This window comes from Paramormyrops kingsleyae, chromosome 16 (genome assembly GCF_048594095.1).
Source record: "Paramormyrops kingsleyae isolate MSU_618 chromosome 16, PKINGS_0.4, whole genome shotgun sequence".
NCBI lineage: Eukaryota > Metazoa > Chordata > Actinopteri > Osteoglossiformes > Mormyridae > Paramormyrops > Paramormyrops kingsleyae.
The window spans coordinates 11,413,034-11,432,292 of NC_132812.1; the positions used below are offsets into that span (position 1 = coordinate 11,413,034).

General features: G+C 42.3%; 1 long non-coding RNA gene across 1 annotated transcript; it reads right to left on the bottom strand.

Moving 5' to 3' along the window:
- Positions 1-11,533: 11,533 nt before the first annotated feature.
- On the bottom strand, positions 11,534-19,226 carry LOC111845424 (uncharacterized). Its single transcript, XR_002838605.2, has 3 exons — positions 19,176-19,226; positions 18,118-18,175; positions 11,534-12,131 (listed from the first exon to the last, which is right to left on the bottom strand). It is a non-coding gene; the product is annotated as an uncharacterized lncRNA (long non-coding RNA).
- Between the last annotated feature and the right edge of the window lie 33 nt (positions 19,227-19,259).

The window sequence follows — 19,259 nt, forward strand, 5'->3', positions numbered from 1 at the left end:
GTTTTTATGACCGGTCTGCTCCCCCGTTGCATACGAAAACAATATTCAACATGCTTTAGTAACATGTTGCCTACTTGTTGTTTCACCCTAAGGCCCCAAATTAGGGTTAGGACTTTGTTCGTCATTGCGGAAACTTTAAAATGGGCCGGAATAGGCAGTTTGGAAGCGATTCCAGGGAATGAATCCCTTTCCATCACTTGCATTGCTCAGTCAATGGCAGCTTGGAACGTGTTAGTACCACATCTCCGATCCAATTGTAATGGCATTTTCGTACACCAGGTGGCGTAGTTATTCCCAAAACGTGATCTGTGATTCCAAGAAGCGTACTCCCGAATGCTCAGGGTAAGGAGCATGTTTGTGGTTTGATGTTCATTCTCAAGTTGGACTTACGATCCAAAACCACGATCTGTAAGATCATCTTATGGTAATCTTCATTACAAAAGTATGATCTTGATTCCAAGAAGCGTACTCCCGAATGCTCAGGGTAAGGAGCATGTATGTTGTTTGATGTTTATTCTCAAGTTGGACTTACGATCCAAAACCACGATCTGTAAGATCATCTTATGGTAATCTTTATTACAAAAGTATGATCTTGATTCCAAGAAGCGTACTCCCAAATGCTCAGGCTAAGGAGCTTGTATGTGGTTCGATGTTTATTCTCAAGTTGGACTTACGATCCAAAACCACGATCTGTAAGATCATCTTATGGTCCCGGGAACCCTAGCCGGCTTTGGGTGCACCTTCCCTAGGTAGGGTTCCAGGGAAGGTCCCCTGGGCCCTGGAGGTAGGTTACCAGTGGGTCCCGGGAACCCTAGCCAGCTTTAACCAGTGGTTTGATGAAGCTTTTCCCCTCGGTTGACTTCCAGGGACCAAACTTCAGAATCCAGTGCGCCTTGCATTGTTATACTTACATGGAGCCAAGACAATGTGGGAGAGGACTGACTTTACTTTTCACACAACTTCATGTGGTGTCACACCTGAACCATAGCAGCCAGAGGTCTGAAATTCTAGATTCATAAACTAGACATGGTGATGGATAAGTCTTCCAAGTTTGGTGATTGTAGCCCTTACCAAAGGCCTGCAGTGACCTTTTGAATTTGCCAAGATCGCCTGTTTAAGCCAATGAGGTCGCTTTGGCTGTCACTTGACAGGCCATAACTTCATGTAGGAGTGGCCTAGAAAGATGGTTCAAAGTGTTTCTGAAACTAGAAATGGCACTGCTTAATCTCATATATACATGTCTATTAAGATTATGCTTCTTTCATATGACAAGTGGCTGTTACCTATTTTGTAGGCCGGGCCGTTCCAAATAAAAAATATTATTCTCTAGTCGGTCCATTGAAATACATGGGAGCCATTCCAAATAAAAAATATTGTTCTCTAATCAGTCAATTTAAGATGGCTTGAGAGGCATTCCAGGTAAAAAATATTATTCTCTAGTCGGTCCATTGAGATACATGGGAGCCATTCCAAAGAAAAAATACAATTCCCTAATCTAAATTGGCACTTTGAAGCAGTGGTCTGCTGGTCCCTGGAGGTAGTTTACCGGTGGGTCCCAGGAGCCCTAGACGGCTTTGGGTGCACCATCCCTGGGTAGGGTTCCAGGGAAGGTCCCCTGGGCCCTGGGGGTGGGTTACCGGTGGGTCCCAGGGGCCCTAGCCGGTTGTAGGTGCACCTTCCCTGGGTAGACTTCCAGGGAAGGTCCCCTGGTCCCTGGGGGTAGTTTACCGGTGGGTCCCAGGAACCCTAGCCGGCTTTGGATGCACCTTCCCTGGGTAGACTTAATAGTAGTAGCTTTGAGGACAAAGACATGCTCTACTAGTCGGAAGCTGTCAGACTGAAAGCTGTAAAGACCACTTTTAATCAATGGTGGAGCGATAGCACCACCAAAAATGATGGCCAGCAGTGGAATTTCAGGCAAAATGGCCATTTTCAACATTTTATTTCTCAGCAGCCGTTAGTGCTATGGAGCCAAACAAAAATTCTTGTGGTAGAGGAGGCCGAGGAGTACCAAAGGAGCCAATCTTCTTAACGATAGGTTAATAATTGAGGGAGATATGAATTTTTAAAAGTCATGGAATCGTTCCAAGTCGACGTTCCTAATTTCCTAACAATCTCTAATTTGGGGCCTTAGGGTGAATCAACAGGTAGTTGGAAAGTAGGCAACATGCTACTAAAGCATGCTGAATTTTGTTTTCTCATCCGTGTGGGGAGCAGAACTGTCATAAAAACACATGTTGATGTCTGGATATGCCATAGTTTTTCTAACCCTAACCCTAGGTTTAGTTTGCTAACCCTAATTTGGGGCCTTAGGGTGAATCAACAGGTAGTTGGAAAGTGGGCAATATGCTACTAAAGCATGCTGAATTTTGATTTATCATCCGTGTGGGGAGCAGAACTGTCATAAAAACACATGTTGATGTCTGGATATGCCATAGTTTTTCTAACCATAACCCTAGGTTTAGTTTGCTAACCCTAATTTGGGGGCTTAGGGTGAATCAACAGGTAGTTGGAAAGTAGGCAATATGCTACTAAAGCATGCTGAATTTTGTTTTCTCGTCCGTGTGGGGAGCAGAACTTTCATAAAAACACATGTTGATGTCTGGATATGCCATAGTTTTTCTAACCATAACCCTAGGTTTAGTTTGCTAACCCTAATTTGGGGCCTTAGGGTGAATCAACAGGTAGTTGGAAAGTAGGCAATATGCTACTAAAGCATGCTGAATTTTGTTTTCTCATCCGTGTGGGGAGCAGAACTGTCATAAAAACACATGTTGATGTCTGGATATGCCATAGTTTTTCTAACCTTAACCCTAGGTTTAGTTTGCTAACCCTAATTTGGGGCCTTATGGTGAATCAACAGGTAGTTGGAAAGTAGGCAATATGCTACTAAAGCGTGCTGAATTTTGTTTTCTCATCCGTGTGGGGAGCAGAACTGTCATAAAAACACATGTTGATGTCTGGATATGCCATAGTTTTTCTAACCCTAACCCTAGGTTTAGTTTGCTAACCCTAATTTGGGGCCTTAGGGTGAATCAACAGGTAGTTGGAAAGTAGGCAATATGCTACTAAAGCATGCTGAATTTTGTTTTCTCATCCGTGTGGGGAGCAGAACTGTCATAAAAACACATGTTGATGTCTGGATATGCCATAGTTTTTCTAACCTTAACCTTAGGTTTAGTTTGCTAACCCTAATTTGGGGCCTTATGGTGAATCAACAGGTAGTTGGAAAGTAGGCAATATGCTACTAAAGCGTGCTGAATTTTGTTTTCTCATCCGTGTGGGGAGCAGAACTGTCATAAAAACACATGTTGATGTCTGGATATGCCATAGTTTTTCTAACCCTAACCCTAGGTTTAGTTTGCTAACCCTAATTTGGGGCCTTAGGGTGAATCAACAGGTAGTTGGAAAGTAGGCAATATGCTACTAAAGCATGCTGAATTTTGTTTTCTCATCCGTGTGGGGAGCAGAACTGTCATAAAAACACATGTTGATGTCTGGATATGCCATAGTTTTTCTAACCCTAACCCTAGGTTTAGTTTGCTAACCCTAATTTGGGGCCTTAGGGTGAATCAACAGGTAGTTGGAAAGTAGGCAATATGCTACTAAAGCGTGCTGAATTTTGTTTTCTCATCCGTGTGGGGAGCAGAACTGTCATAAAAACACATGTTGATGTCTGGATATGCCATAGTTCTTCTAACCCTAACCTTAGGTTTAGTTTGCTAAACCTAATTTGGGGCCTTAGGGTGAATCAACAGGTAGTTGGAAAGTAGGCAATATGCTACTAAAGCATGCTGAATTTTGTTTTCTCATCCGTGTGGGGAGCAGAACTGTCATAAAAACACATGTTGATGTCTGGATATGCCATAGTTTTTCTAACCCTAACCCTAGGTTTAGTTTGCTAACCCTAATTTGGGGCCTTAGGGTGAATCAACAGGTAGTTGGAAAGTAGGCAATATGCTACTAAAGCATGCTGAATTTTGTTTTCTCATCCGTGTGGGGAGCAGAACTGTCATAAAAACACATGTTGATGTCTGGATATGCCATAGTTTTTCTAACCCTAACCCTAGGTTTAGTTTGCTAACCCTAATTTGGGGCCTTAGGGTGAATCAACAGGTAGTTGGAAAGTGGGCAATATGCTACTAAAGCATGCTGAATTTTGTTTTCTCATCCGTGTGGGGAGCAGAACTGTCATAAAAACACATGTTGATGTCTGGATATGCCATAGTTTTTCTAACCCTAACCCTAGGTTTAGTTTGCTAACCCTAATTTGGGGCCTTATGGTGAATCAACAGGTAGTTGGAAAGTGGGCAATATGCTACTAAAGCATGCTGAATTTTGATTTCTCATCCGTGTGGGGAGCAGAACTGTCATAAAAACACATGTTGATGTCTGGATATGCCATAGTTTTTCTAACCATAACCCTAGGTTTAGTTTGCTAACCCTTATTTGGGGCCTTACGGTGAATCAACAGGTAGTTGGAAAGTAGGCAATATGCTACTAAAGCATGCTGAATTTTGTTTTCTCATCCGTGTGGGGAGCAGAACTGTCATAAAAACACATGTTGATGTCTGGATATGCCATAGTTTTTCTAACCCTAACCATAGGTTTAGTTTGCTAACCCTAATTTGGGGCCTTAGGGTGAATCAACAGGTAGTTGGAAAGTGGGCAATATGCTACTAAAGCATGCTGAATTTTGTTTTCTCATCCGTGTGGGGAGCAGAACTGTCATAAAAACACATGTTGATGTCTGGATATGCCATAGTTTTTCTAACCATAACCCTAGGTTTAGTTTGCTAACCCTAATTTGGGGCCTTACGGTGAATCAACAGGTAGTTGGAAAGTGGGCAATATGCTACTAAAGCGTGCTGAATTTTGATTTCTCATCCGTGTTGGGAGCAGAACTGTCATAAAAACACATGTTGATGTCTGGATATGCCATAGTTTATCTAACCGTAACCATAGGTTTAGTTTGCTAACCATAATTTGGGGCCTTAGGGTGAATCAACAGGTAGTTGGAAAGTACGCAATATGCTACTAAAGCATGCTGAATTTTGTTTTCTCATCCGTGTGGGGAGCAGAACTGTCATAAAAACACATGTTGATGTCTGGATATGCCATAGTTTTTCTAACCCTAACCTTAGGTTTAGTTTGCTAACCCTAATTTGGGGCCTTAGGGTGAATCAACAGGTAGTTGGAAAGTAGGCAATATGCTAATAAAGCATGCTGAATTTTGTTTTCTCATCCGTGTGGGGAGCAGAACTGTCATAAAAACACATGTTGATGTCTGGATATGCCATAGTTTTTCTAACCCTAACCCTAGGTTTAGTTTGCTAACCCTAATTTGGGGCCTTAGGGTGAATCAACAGGTAGTTGGAAAGTAGGCAACATGCTACTAAAGCATGCTGAATTTTGTTTTCTCATCCGTGTGGGGAGCAGAACTGTCATAAAAACACATGTTGATGTCTGGATATGCCATAGTTTTTCTAACCCTAACCCTAGGTTTAGTTTGCTAACCCTAATTTGGGGCCTTAGGGTGAATCAACAGGTAGTTGGAAAGTGGGCAATATGCTACTAAAGCATGCTGAATTTTGATTTATCATCCGTGTGGGGAGCAGAACTGTCATAAAAACACATGTTGATGTCTGGATATGCCATAGTTTTTCTAACCATAACCCTAGGTTTAGTTTGCTAACCCTAATTTGGGGGCTTAGGGTGAATCAACAGGTAGTTGGAAAGTAGGCAATATGCTACTAAAGCATGCTGAATTTTGTTTTCTCGTCCGTGTGGGGAGCAGAACTTTCATAAAAACACATGTTTATGTCTGGATATGCCATAGTTTTTCTAACCATAACCCTAGGTTTAGTTTGCTAACCCTAATTTGGGGCCTTAGGGTGAATCAACAGGTAGTTGGAAAGTAGGCAATATGCTACTAAAGCATGCTGAATTTTGTTTTCTCATCCGTGTGGGGAGCAGAACTGTCATAAAAACACATGTTGATGTCTGGATATGCCATAGTTTTTCTAACCTTAACCCTAGGTTTAGTTTGCTAACCCTAATTTGGGGCCTTATGGTGAATCAACAGGTAGTTGGAAAGTAGGCAATATGCTACTAAAGCGTGCTGAATTTTGTTTTCTCATCCGTGTGGGGAGCAGAACTGTCATAAAAACACATGTTGATGTCTGGATATGCCATAGTTTTTCTAACCCTAACCCTAGGTTTAGTTTGCTAACCCTAATTTGGGGCCTTAGGGTGAATCAACAGGTAGTTGGAAAGTAGGCAATATGCTACTAAAGCATGCTGAATTTTGTTTTCTCATCCGTGTGGGGAGCAGAACTGTCATAAAAACACATGTTGATGTCTGGATATGCCATAGTTTTTCTAACCCTAACCCTAGGTTTAGTTTGCTAACCCTAATTTGGGGCCTTACGGTGAATCAACAGGTAGTTGGAAAGTAGGCAATATGCTACTAAAGCATGCTGAATTTTGTTTTCTCATCCGTGTGGGGAGCAGAACTGTCATAAAAACACATGTTGATGTCTGGATATGCCATAGTTCTTCTAACCCTAACCCTAGGTTTAGTTTGCTAAACCTAATTTGGGGCCTTAGGCTGAATCAACAGGTAGTTGGAAAGTAGGCAATATGCTACTAAAGCATGCTGAATTTTGTTTTCTCATCCGTGTGGGGAGCAGAACTGTCATAAAAACACATGTTGATGTCTGGATATGCCATAGTTTTTCTAACCCTAACCCTAGGTTTAGTTTGCTAACCCTAATTTGGGGCCTTACGGTGAATCAACAGGTAGTTGGAAAGTAGGCAATATGCTACTAAAGCATGCTGAATTTTGTTTTCTCATCCGTGTGGGGAGCAGAACTGTCATAAAAACACATGTTGATGTCTGGATATGCCATAGTTCTTCTAACCCTAACCCTAGGTTTAGTTTGCTAAACCTAATTTGGGGCCTTAGGGTGAATCAACAGGTAGTTGGAAAGTAGGCAATATGCTACTAAAGCATGCTGAATTTTGTTTTCTCATCCGTGTGGGGAGCAGAACTGTCATAAAAACACATGTTGATGTCTGGATATGCCATAGTTTTTCTAACCCTAACCATAGGTTTAGTTTGCTAACCCTAATTTGGGGCCTTAGGGTGAATCAACAGGTAGTTGGAAAGTGGGCAATATGCTACTAAAGCATGCTGAATTTTGTTTTCTCATCCGTGTGGGGAGCAGAACTGTCATAAAAACACATGTTGATGTCTGGATATGCCATAGTTTTTCTAACCATAACCCTAGGTTTAGTTTGCTAACCCTAATTTGGGGCCTTAGGGTGAATCAACAGGTAGTTGGAAAGTAGGCAACATGCTACTAAAGCATGCTGAATTTTGTTTTCTCATCCGTGTGGGGAGCAGAACTGTCATAAAAACACATGTTGATGTCTGGATATGCCATAGTTTTTCTAACCCTAACCCTAGGTTTAGTTTGCTAACCCTAATTTGGGGCCTTAGGGTGAATCAACAGGTAGTTGGAAAGTGGGCAATATGCTACTAAAGCATGCTGAATTTTGATTTATCATCCGTGTGGGGAGCAGAACTGTCATAAAAACACATGTTGATGTCTGGATATGCCATAGTTTTTCTAACCATAACCCTAGGTTTAGTTTGCTAACCCTAATTTGGGGGCTTAGGGTGAATCAACAGGTAGTTGGAAAGTAGGCAATATGCTACTAAAGCATGCTGAATTTTGTTTTCTCGTCCATGTGGGGAGCAGAACTTTCATAAAAACACATGTTTATGTCTGGATATGCCATAGTTTTTCTAACCATAACCCTAGGTTTAGTTTGCTAACCCTAATTTGGGGCCTTAGGGTGAATCAACAGGTAGTTGGAAAGTAGGCAATATGCTACTAAAGCATGCTGAATTTTGTTTTCTCATCCGTGTGGGGAGCAGAACTGTCATAAAAACACATGTTGATGTCTGGATATGCCATAGTTTTTCTAACCTTAACCCTAGGTTTAGTTTGCTAACCCTAATTTGGGGCCTTAGGGTGAATCAACAGGTAGTTGGAAAGTAGGCAATATGCTACTAAAGCATGCTGAATTTTGTTTTCTCATCCGTGTGGGGAGCAGAACTGTCATAAAAACACATGTTGATGTCTGGATATGCCATAGTTTTTCTAACCCTAACCCTAGGTTTAGTTTGCTAACCCTAATTTGGGGCCTTACGGTGAATCAACAGGTAGTTGGAAAGTAGGCAATATGCTACTAAAGCATGCTGAATTTTGTTTTCTCATCCGTGTGGGGAGCAGAACTGTCATAAAAACACATGTTGATGTCTGGATATGCCATAGTTCTTCTAACCCTAACCCTAGGTTTAGTTTGCTAAACCTAATTTGGGGCCTTAGGGTGAATCAACAGGTAGTTGGAAAGTAGGCAATATGCTACTAAAGCATGCTGAATTTTGTTTTCTCATCCGTGTGGGGAGCAGAACTGTCATAAAAACACATGTTGATGTCTGGATATGCCATAGTTTTTCTAACCCTAACCCTAGGTTTAGTTTGCTAACCCTAATTTGGGGCCTTAGGGTGAATCAACAGGTAGTTGGAAAGTAGGCAATATGCTACTAAAGCATGCTGAATTTTGTTTTCTCATCCGTGTGGGGAGCAGAACTGTCATAAAAACACATGTTGATGTCTGGATATGCCATAGTTTTTCTAACCCTAACCCTAGGTTTAGTTTGCTAACCCTAATTTGGGGCCTTAGGGTGAATCAACAGGTAGTTGGAAAGTGGGCAATATGCTACTAAAGCATGCTGAATTTTGTTTTCTCATCCGTGTGGGGAGCAGAACTGTCATAAAAACACATGTTGATGTCTGGATATGCCATAGTTTTTCTAACCCTAACCCTAGGTTTAGTTTGCTAACCCTAATTTGGGGCCTTATGGTGAATCAACAGGTAGTTGGAAAGTGGGCAATATGCTACTAAAGCATGCTGAATTTTGATTTCTCATCCGTGTGGGGAGCAGAACTGTCATAAAAACACATGTTGATGTCTGGATATGCCATAGTTTTTCTAACCCTAACCCTAGGTTTAGTTTGCTAACCCTAATTTGGGGCCTTAGGGTGAATCAACAGGTAGTTGGAAAGTGGGCAATATGCTACTAAAGCATGCTGAATTTTGTTTTCTCATCCGTGTGGGGAGCAGAACTGTCATAAAAACACATGTTGATGTCTGGATATGCCATAGTTTTTCTAACCCTAACCCTAGGTTTAGTTTGCTAACCCTAATTTGGGGCCTTATGGTGAATCAACAGGTAGTTGGAAAGTGGACAATATGCTACTAAAGCATGCTGAATTTTGATTTCTCATCCGTGTGGGGAGCAGAACTGTCATAAAAACACATGTTGATGTCTGGATATGCCATAGTTTTTCTTACCCTAACCCTAGGTTCAGTTTGCTAACCCTAATTTGGGGCCTTAGGGTGAATCAACAGGTAGTTGGAAAGTAGGCAATATGCTACTAAAGCATGCTGAATTTTGTTTTCTCATCCGTGTGGGGAGCAGAACTGTCATAAAAACACATGTTGATGTCTGGATATGCCATAGTTTTTCTAACCCTAACCCTAGGTTTAGTTTGCTAACCCTAATTTGGGGCCTTAGGGTGAATCAACAGGTAGTTGGAAAGTAGGCAATATGCTACTAAAGCATGCTGAATTTTGTTTTCTCATCCGTGTGGGGAGCAGAACTGTCATAAAAACACATGTTGATGTCTGGATATGCCATAGTTTTTCTAACCCTAACCCTAGGTTTAGTTTGCTAACCCTAATTTGGGGCCTTAGGGTGAATCAACAGGTAGTTGGAAAGTAGGCAATATGCTACTAAAGCATGCTGAATTTTGTTTTCTCATCCGTGTGGGGAGCAGAACTGTCATAAAAACACATGTTGATGTCTGGATATGCCATAGTTTTTCTAACCCTAACCCTAGGTTTAGTTTGCTAACCCTAATTTGGGGCCTTAAGGTGAATCAACAGGTAGTTGGAAAGTAGGCAATATGCTACTAAAGCATGCTGAATTTTGTTTTCTCATCCGTGTGGGGAGCAGAACTGTCATAAAAACACACGTTGATGTCTGGATATGCCATAGTTTTTCTAACCCTAACCCTAGGTTTAGTTTGCTAACCCTAATTTGGGGCCTTAGGGTGTGTGTCAGGGATTCAAAGCAGCAAGCATCCAATCACAATCACTTCCCTAACCATTCGGCCACCACTGCCCCAGTTTGGAAACAACTAAAACAAATAAATACCAGAATCATTACTTCCACAAACTCTGTATGTCCATATCATAGTTGCATGTTTATATTTCCATTTAAAATTGAGCATCTTTCCTCATTTTGATTCTTATCTGTATATCCTCAGTTTTTTTTTTTTCTTTTTTTCCCCTATTAATCATATCTGCTCTTATAGCTCTCACAGTACAAACACCCAAAGTTAATCTCCTCTTTTGAGCTCTCATTTTGTCTTTTGGTGGTGACCCATTTTTACTGTCTTTAGGGAAGCCTGCGGGTACGAGGCCGGACCTGCCCAGGGAGTTCTGAATTGTCGGCTGCTTTGACTCCCTGTAGTCCCACCTCCCCACTGCTGGTCACTGGTCAGCCTCCCTGTAGGAACTTTCCAACCCTTCTGCAGACTAAACATGCTTCTCTTGAATTGCAACAACATCACTGTCCAGCAGAGGGGGCTCTTCATCTTTCTGGAAAGCCTGCAGGGGCTCCACCTGATCTGAAATAGGATATCCAGGAAGTGCAAGCTTCTGAAGGTTCCTGGGCTTCTTCAGGGACCTGTTCTTGCTGAGAACCAGCTGACAGCCCTGCACAGCAGGAACTTCCTGTACTTAGATGGTCTTCAGAAACTCAACCTGAGCACCAGGATCATCCAGTCAAACCAGGTAGGAGCCTTCAGAGCATAACAATGTTTTGCCAGCTACAATTGCAGAAGAACCAGAGAACGTCTGGGAATGGTGGCGCCATTCCCTGGAGCTCCTCAATCTACGTAGGAACTGTCACCACAATGTCTTCATATCCTGTAATGGTTTGGCTGTGCTCGGTCAGGCCCAGAGACTCCGTAACTCTCTTGTCTTTAAGACATTCCTGAAGATCCAAGCCCTGCTTGGAAGCAGCAAAGAATGTACCAAAAGCTGCACAGCATATAGAGACTCCTTCCATCCGGCTGCTACAACCTCAGCCTCAGGGAGCTGCCAAAACTTCAGAGATAGCGGATGGTAGAGCTGGAATCAGAACCAGCTGCGTGGTGGACACAGTGAACTTCCTCATCATTACAGATGCTGCGGTGTTCACCATGGTATCTGCCATCACGGTGGCTGAGAGGCACAGGAAGAGGGCCACTGGAGTAAGGAGACTGATACACTCTCTAAAAATTAGTGTTGGGACCCCGGCGACCTCATCAGTTTCACAGATGTGAATAGAAGCTGAGAAGCTGGTGTAGGTACATATATAAGAGGAAGGAGACTCCAAAATAAGCTCCACCCTCAAGTTTATTTACTTTCGAAATTTAGCGTCTACATGTCCAATATTTCGTAAACACAACAGCACGGTATAAGTACACACACCTACAACTCTGGGGAGCCACAAATACATTTCCGTCAGGTATTTTATGACTTTGAAAGGTCATTTCTTTACAGGATCCGCTGTTAAATATGTAGACAGGAAAAGAAGAACCACCTAGTGTCTATCAAATAATACAATAACCTTTCACAGGCTTTCGTAGATGGCTACTGCACTTTAGGTTTCTGTACACTAAAATAAACACTATATTTAAAATTGCCTGGGTAATTTGTTCCATTCCTCATCAAACAATACCAAGTATTACCAATCACAACAACACTGTAATACTTTAATATCTAATTAGGTAATTGCCCATCTTGTACAATATCACATGAACCAAATTTGTCAGAAAGCCGAAGCAGTGCTCCTCCTAGCTGTGCTCCTCCTAGCTGTGCTCCTTCTAGCTGTGCTCCTCATAGCTGTGCTCCTCCTAGCTGGGCTCCTCCTAGCAGTGCTCCTCCTAGCTGTGCTCCTCCTAGCTGGGCTCCTCCTAGCTGGGCTCCTCCTAGCTGTGCTCCTCCTGACAGAAAGGGCCAGTGGCATTACATCTCACTTCACTAGTATGAACACATTCCATTCACTGAAACGCTGCTGCTGTTCCTTGCAGAATTAACAACAGAGGGCAGTGTAGGAAAACATACAACATTATATATACATACAACATCACCAGCTAGTAAGTAGCAGCTGTAAAAAGACACAAACTGGAGTCTGTGGCTATTAGGTGAGATACATCCATAAAAGCACACTTATATAAAATGGTGCGTCAAATGATGACTCAGAAACTAAATGTGAGCTGAATTACCTGTTATTCGCAGATGATCTGATAATGATACATATTCCAGATTTTATACCAGCCACATTTAATGTGCAATACTTTGAAATGATCATTTTCATTCATTCATTAACCTTTATTTTACCAAAGCATTAAGAACAGTTTCTTATTTACAGTGACAGGCTGGTAAGTGCCAGAAAGCGCTTGTAAAACAAAACGAAATAAAATAAATGGATAAATAGATAAATTTTAAATTAATTAATTAATTATTATTAATAATAATAATAATAATATATTAATAGAAAATAACCCATAACAGAATAATTAAACAGAGTTGAATAAAATAAATGACATGCAATGTTACACATTACACTTCACTATATGCTTCAAAATGTACCCAGAACGCCCATCACTGACCTCTACTGGCAGGAAACAGAATGGACATCAAATCTGTCTTAATTAATTATTTTCTTTCTGACAAATGACCAACTGACAACTTATTATTGAAGTCCAACTTTTCCATCACCATAGGCATCTGAATGAACCAGATGTAACTGTGGAAAGAGTTTCAAGCATTCTTTTGTTTGGTCTGCTAAGTGTTCAGCAGAAGAATGGAGCGTGGCAGCAGATCCAGAGGCGATTACAGTCTCTGGAATGTGCTGGTAGGATGTTCAGGTTGATGCACACGTCTGAAAATTGTTATAACTCCCTCAAATATCCCAATATAGTGTTCAAAGGGAGGTTTTACAGTGTGTGTTGTGCATCAGTCGAATCCAACTAGAGAAGTTGTGGTTTCCTGTTCTCAGAGCAGAGTGTGTGTGCAGAGCCGAGCACCGCTTAGGTGCTGATATAAGCTCATGCAACCAGTTTTATTTGCCTTTTATACATTGGAATGAGCATGGGCGCTGTTTGGTCCGATCAGTTGGGGCTAAAGCCCTGAGTATTTTAGGTCTAGCTCTGAGTATTTTAAGCCTAGCCCAGAGTATTTTAAGCCTAGCCCAGAGTATTTTAAGCCTAGCCCAGAGTATTTTAGCCTGGACACCAATCTTCTTTCCTTTAAAAAAAAAGTCTAGCCCCAGACAAACTTGACTCTTTAAAATAGCTATAAATCCCCCAGGGCATGCCTCTGTGACCCCATGCCTTTCTTTCACATACCCCATCCTGCTCTCCTTTTTTAAGGCATCCATCCCTTTATTCTCTGAAACTACATGCGCTACCCAGGGTTGCAGGGGGTCCAGAACCTAGGGGCTTAAGGCAGGTAACAACCCAGGATGTGTCACCAAACCCATCACATGGCAAACTCACACACCATTCACTCACACGCCATGCACTCACACACCATTCACTCACACACCATGCACTCACACACCATGCACTCACACACCATGCACTCACACACCATTCACTCACACACCATTCACTCACACACCATGCACTCACACACCATGCACTCACACACCATGCACTCACACACCATTCACTCACACACCATTCACTCACACACCATGCACTCACACACCATGCACTCACACACCATGCACTCACACACCATTCACTCACACACCATTCACTCACACGCCATGCACTCACACGCCATTCACTCACACGCCATGCACTCACACGCCATTCACTCACACGCCATTCACTCACACGCCATACACTCACACGCCATAAACTCACACGCCATTCACTCACACGCCATTCACTCACACGCCATGCACTCACACACCATGCACTCACACACCATTCACTCACACACCATGCACTCACACACCATTCACTCACACGCCATTCACTCACACGCCATACACTCACACGCCATAAACTCACACGCCATTCACTCACACGCCATTCACTCACACGCCATTCACTCACACGCCATTCACTCACACACCATGCACTCACACACCATACACTCACACACCATTCACTCACACACCATGCACTCACACCATTCACTCACACACCATACACTCACACACCATTCACTCACACACCATGCACTCACACACCATTCACTCACACGCCATTCACTCACACACCATGCACTCACACACCATTCACTCACACGCCATTCACTCACACGCCATGCACTCACACGCCATTCACTCACACGCCATTCACTCACACGCCATACACTCACACGCCATAAACTCACACGCCATTCACTCACACGCCATGCACTCACACGCCATGCACTCACACACCATGCACTCACACACCATTCACTCACACGCCATTCACTCACACGCCATACACTCACACGCCATTCACTCACACGCCATTCACTCACACGCCATGCACTCACACGCCATGCACTCACACGCCATTCACTCACACGCCATTCACTCACACACCATTCACTCACACACCATGCACTCACACACCATTCACTCACACACCATTCACTCACACACCATGCACTCACACCATTCACTCACACACCATACACTCACACACCATTCACTCACACACCATTCACTCACACACCATTCACTCACACACCATTCACTCACACACCATGCACTCACACACCATTCACTCACACGCCATGCACTCACACACCATACACTCACACGCCATTCACTCACACGCCATTCACTCACACGCCATGCACTCACACATCATTCACTCACACACCATTCACTCACACACCATACACTCACACGCCATGCACTCACACACCATTCACTCACACACCATTCACTTACAGATGCCCACCTGACGCAGCTACTCCTGCAAGCATGAGATTGCAATTCACGACTTTGCAATCACAGGCAGAGAGGTCTAATCTGCTTAGTCACAAACCCATAACACAGCCCAGCTCACACGGCATGTGCGGTTGTTAGCTCGTAAGCGGTGCAGTCTCAGCACATGCCGTACCGCGGCTGTGTGCTGCACCTATGTGCCCCGGGCCATAGTGTACCTTCACGCCAAGCCAGCGGAACTGGCATAGCCTGGGCAAATGCATTCACGCAAACTGGTTTTATGTCAACATTTATTAATGTACCTGATTCTTCCATCCAAAGTGACTTACAATAGAGAGAAGGGCTACAATTTATGCATGCTCCCTGGGATTTGAACCCATGGTTGTCACAGTATGAGAGCAATGATCTACCTGTTGAGCTACAGGACAGAGAATCTCACCTTATATCTGAGTTGCTCCTCGATTTCAAGCAATGTTTGCTGCTTCCCTACAGTCATTCATTTCAGAATGGACACCCAATGAATGCTGGCTGGCTATTTACAGAGGCTTCCACTTTCAGGGGAGTTGGCTAAATTATAGACAGTCACCCTTTTGTATTTTTAAACATCCATGTCAGTTATGCTCAGGTTAAAAATAGCTAATGTTTAAAATTGCAGCCCTCCAGAAGAGGGTATGTTCTAATCAAGCATCACGCCATCCTTATTATCTGAAGTTTGATCAGGTTTGGTACAGACTCTGCTGACAGTCAGCAAAATGACTTCCTGTATGACTGAGCACCTCCCTTTAGAGACACTTGGCTCTGCTCAGGAGAGAAACTCAGCCTGAATTGTCTGCATTTTATTACCATGCCTGTTTTTATTTCTGCTAATCAGTTGGCCTGAACTCAATTCTGTAATCGGAATGACTAGATCCAAGTGCCACTTTGAATGGATGGATGAATTTAAAGATTGTTTTAAACACACTTTGTAGTGATGCAAAAAACTCTGTACATAGCATTGTGTAGCGGCATTGTGAAAGCCGTTTTCAGAGCTCGGGTGAGTATGAGGTGGGTACAAATGCAGAGACGGGAATCTGAAAGCATCATTTTGAAGTGAAAGCTTTTAAAAACATTCGACTGCAATTCAGGATAGTTACAAACAGTTCCTGCAACTGACAATTCATTCATTCTGCAATTGACAATGCAATTCAAATCCAGTATCTCCCTCATTTAAACGGAAAGGTTTGCAAACAAAGTTGCACCCAACTAATACAATTGTGTTCAAAATAATAGCAGTGTGAAGTTCAATTAGTGAGGTCATTCATTTTGGCCCCGTTTACACTGTCTGTTAAATGCGACCTAATTCCGATTTTTTGCTCATATGTGACACAGATCGGATCTGTTCTGTGACAGTGTAAATGGGAAAAAAACGCATGCATTCGGATATTTCAAGATCGGTTTCAGGCCTCATTCATATGTGGAAATAAATCAGATATAAATCAGATATGGGCCAATGCGACTGTAATGTAAACAGGCAGATCAGATTTTCTGAGGCATTGCGTTCTGTACGTCATTAAACTGCGTACGTGAAAAGTACGTGGGAAGTACGTGTGGAAGCGTAACATTCAAGAAACACACGAAACATGGAGGAGGAAAGTGTAGGGCAGTGGTCGACGCCTGAAATAGCCTACCTTCTCACCCTGTGGGGAGAAGAATCCGTTCAGGATAAAAATTAAAGGTTCCTACAGAAACAAATCTGTTTTCGAGGATATTTCGGCTGCAATGATGGCCCTTTTCCTCCTCCTTCGCCTCAAAATCGTGATGTTGTTCGGCGAACTTCGCATACATCGCAAAGCTAACATAAAACAAATTTCGCGTTCGTCCGTCTTGGCTACGGTGTCGTGCAAAAACCCCCGTTGAGCATGCGTGAAATTATAGCAAGTGTAAACACACGAATCGGATATGGGTCACAATTAAAAAGACCGTGTAAACAGACGGTCCAAAAAATCGGATATAGGCAACAAATCGGAATTAGGCATCAAGATCTGCAGTGTAAACGGGGCCTTTGTGAAAAAGTAGGTGCCAATTATGGGCGTTATTTAAGGAAGGAAGGCAGCAAATGTTGTCCATGCTGGTTATAGTGCATTTCTCTCTGAAATTCTGAGTAAAATGGGTCATTCCAGACATTGTTCAGAAGAACAGCGTACCTTGATTAAAAAGTTGATTGGAGAGGGGAAAACATATAAAGAAGTGCAGAAAATGATAGGCTACTCAGCTAAAATGATCGCAAATGCTTTAAAATGGCAACCAAAACCTAAAAGACGTAGAAGAAAACGAAAAACTACCATTCGAATGGCTCGAAGAATAGCCAAAATGGCAAAGACTCAGCCAATGATCAGCTCCAGGAAGATCAAAGAAGGTCTAAAGTTACCTGTAAGTACTGTTACAATCAGATGATGCCTATATGAAGCCAAGCTATCTGCAAAAAGCCCCCACAAAGTCCCATTGCTGAAAAAAAGACACGTGCTGACGAGGTTACAATTTGCCAAAGAACACACTGACTGGCCTAAAGAGAAACGTCACAACATTTTGTGGTCTGATGGAAGCAAGATTGTTCTTTTTGGGTCTAGTGGCTGCAGACAGTTTGTCAAATGACCCCTAAACACTGAATTCAAGCCACAGTACACTGTGAAGAGAGTGAAGCATGGTGGCGCAAGCATCATGATATGGGGATGTTTCTCATACTACGGTGGCGGGCCTATTTATCACATACCAGGGATCATGGATCAGTTTGAATACTTCAAAATACTTGAAGAGGTCATGTTGCCTTATGCTGAAAAGGAAATGCCCTTGAAATGGGTGTTTCAACAAGAAAACGACCCCGAACACATGAGCAACATCTTGGTTCCAGACCAACAGGATTGATGTTATGGAGCAGCCAGCCCAATCCCCGGACCTTAATCCAATAGAAAACTTGTGGGGTGACATCAAAAATGCTGTTTCTGAGGCAAAACCAAGAAATGTAATCCAATCATCATGGGCTGGAATACCTGTTCACAGGTGCCAGAAGTTGGTCGACTCCATACAACACAGATGTGCAGCATTTCTCTGAAACAGTGGTTATACAATTAAATATTAGTTCAATGATTCAAAGGAAAGCAAAATCTTAAAACATTTTTCAGTTCATACAGTGAATCTTTGAGTTTGTAAAGAAGAATTTTTGAACAGCCTAATATTCCCGTTCCTTCACTTTCTGTAAAGGAGTAACACAAATGTGATGAATTTCTCTTCTTGTTTTGATTTGGAATAGAATTTGTAGCGTTCCCAATGCATTTGCATGTATGGAAATAAAAACTATTAGAAAGATTTTCATATTTATTCACTTTTTTAGACACACTGCTAATATTCTGAACACAACTGTAAATGTTCTAAACATCAAACTTGGGCTTAAATTAGAAAATGACTTAAATGAGTGTGCACAACAGTAAGTGTCATCAGTGTTCGGTCTTGAAGGCTCCTTTAAAAGGAAGGCATTGTACACTTGCAACTCTACTGTCACAACAATGTACTCCAATGTACTTTTTTCTGTGTGGTAATGTGACCTTTCATATGAGAAACAAGATGTGAGAACGTGTCAACATTGATGCCATTATTTTCTATGTGTTCCACAGCTGATTTCAGACATGGAGAAAAAATCAGTTATAATTGGTCATTGTAAATGCAACAAAGCGGCTGAACAAGCTATTGAAAATAAGGTATAATCCTCTCATCTATTCTTCATCGTTCATTAGCAGTGACTACCTACTCCAGACCAAAAGGCAATCAAACCTGTTTTTTGCACACCCCATCAAACAATAACGTTTAAAGCCCTTTTCTCCATCACGTTAGGAAACGTCCGAATTTTGGTCAAGTAACTACGATATTCTCTAGGCAACATTAGTTGGTTACTTGTTTGGTTGTTTTTTAGATGCGTATCATTCTTCTCATCCTGCTACTCTCAAATAAACAAAAACCTTTGAAAACGTACATCCAGTACTGTGAAACAGCGAGATGACCTCGTAAAAGAGTATTTCATTAATAAGAAGATCGTTCATTTTAAATATCTTACGCAAAGCGCAGCTTTTACACTTCGCGCTGCCACAGGTCTTGGGCGAGGGAGGGCTGACGTCAGGCAGACCACAGGATATACAGG